Raw genomic sequence first — 1979 nt, 5'->3', positions numbered from 1 at the left:
CCATAGCTATCAAACTGATTACTATACTTCTAGTAATAATATATAATGATAAATATTCAACAAAATTACATAAAATTTCTAGAATTAATACATAGTTAACAAAAGTCACTGAGTTAAGTGTTTAAAACCAGTTGAAACAAGAGGATATAACATAATATTATATGGAAATTAGAGTAAATTATCAAATATGTTTTGAAATCAATCAAGAATGATGGTGTGCTCTGCATTTAGAGGCACTGAACATGTGGTTACTATGTTGCATGTGCATCAGTAGGTGGCAGACAGAGGAGAGCAGCTATGTCTATGCTCAGTGTTCTAACCTATTAACATTTAAGTAACTAGTTTAACATTCCCTGAAAAAAACTGAGCGTGAGACAATAATTAGTGTGGTACCAAGCAGGCTGAGATGGGCTTCCAGGATGGTGAGAAAGCAGGAGATTAGAATAAACATGCATGGGTCTGGTATTAGGGCCCCAGTAAAGAGTGAGCCTGAGACAGAAAACACTCACAAAGGGCCACTTGGGTACGCTAGGCAAGGTGCAAACCCAAAATGATCACCACACTGGAGCCATGGGGTATGGACAGAAAGCTAGCCTGAGATGACCACCAGTGTCATGCTGTGTAGGGTTTGGAGGCAGAGCATGCCTGAGATAATGCCTGCTCACTTCCAAAGTATATCAGCTGGGGATGGTACTCCTGAGATCACACCTGGGTCGACCCTAGACACTCAAGAGACCACAGTCATCACTAAGAGGAGCAAGTAAGTAGTAGAGAAATAGAAGAGAGGAGAAACAATGAAGAGAGGCAAAACTGGAGATTCAAGACTAGTGAGGAACACTCTGTTCTAATGAGTACAATGATACAATCTGGTACCATGGTGGGATGTTGCCCTATGCACCCACTGGGGGCCATGTCTGGGTCCTGGCCCTGCACTAGCAGGAGTCTGTTACCCTCCAAAGGCCAGGCAAATATACCTGGTCTGGCCTGTCCCCTGGGGACAAGTTGATGTCAGAGGGCTATGCAGGGCTGGCTACACCCTTCACTTGGCTGTTGTTGGGGAGTTGGCCCCAGAGACATGGGAGCAGGAGAGCTAACCAACACCTAACTGCAGTAAACAAGAGAACAGGCCATGCACACTTCAGGAGTTGTAGGTAAGCCATCCCTGAGGATACAAGCATGAGAGAGCTAGTGCAGGGATTCCCCACCCTCCTTTCCAGCCTGAGGCAAGGAAGCAGTGGAGTCAGAGAGTAGGATTCTGGTGATGGCTTTAAAGTCTGGGGGTTTAGGGCTTTCTAGCTCTCTAATTGTACTGAAAAGCTGATGATTACTTCCAAAAATCCTACAAAATTTCTTGTGCTTTCTGAGGGTAAAAGACTGCTGGCCTAGGCGAATAACACCTGTAGCCTAACTGAGGAGGCTTAAGCAATGTAGCCTTTGTTCTTTCTCAGCAGGAACTGCTGGGCTCTAACTTTCAGTCTGCTAGTCAGAAGTCTCAGGAAGAGAAGAAACTTAGAGAAGTGATTATAGAATTTATTACCTAGTTGGAAAAAGTTTCCTATGAAAGCAATCTAAGGGGAAAATCAAAAAGATCCTAAGTGGGGAAAGGGAAAAGGTTTCTCCTCTAAGTGGGGAAAGGCAAAAAATTACTCTCGAGGTCCTCCTCATCTCTTTGTCCTCAGTACTTATACATCTTTCAGAATACATGATCACATATTACAAAGTACATCACAAGTTCACACACACAAAAAAAAAAATCAAATCATAAATTGAAATAGAAATTTACAACAGCGAATGTTTCCATGCATATCCATTAGGTGTAATTTTCTGGCTAAACATCCATCACCTTTCTCAGCTCCAAAGGTTCACTGAAGGTTTAAAATGATAACTAAGTTATTAGTGAAGTTTTGTATAGATAAACCCAGTTGGTATTTTATCTTGTCTTAACATCTCTAATAAATCGTTAGTTCCCTTTTTATGAC

At 41.9% G+C, this 1979-nt stretch overlaps 1 non-coding gene across 1 annotated transcript; it reads left to right on the top strand.

Annotated features, from left to right (window-relative positions):
- The first annotated feature begins 220 nt into the window (after positions 1–220).
- Positions 221–351, top strand: LOC116086727. Its single transcript, XR_004117091.1, has one exon. It is a non-coding gene; the product is annotated as a small nucleolar RNA SNORA17 (small nucleolar RNA).
- Positions 352–1979: the final 1628 nt, after the last annotated feature.

The sequence above is a fragment of the Mastomys coucha genome, unplaced genomic scaffold (genome assembly GCF_008632895.1).
Source record: "Mastomys coucha isolate ucsf_1 unplaced genomic scaffold, UCSF_Mcou_1 pScaffold12, whole genome shotgun sequence".
In the NCBI taxonomy this organism is placed as follows: domain Eukaryota; kingdom Metazoa; phylum Chordata; class Mammalia; order Rodentia; family Muridae; genus Mastomys; species Mastomys coucha.
The sequence above is the reverse complement of the archived record's forward strand: the minus strand, read 5'-3'. Positions and strand labels throughout refer to the sequence as shown.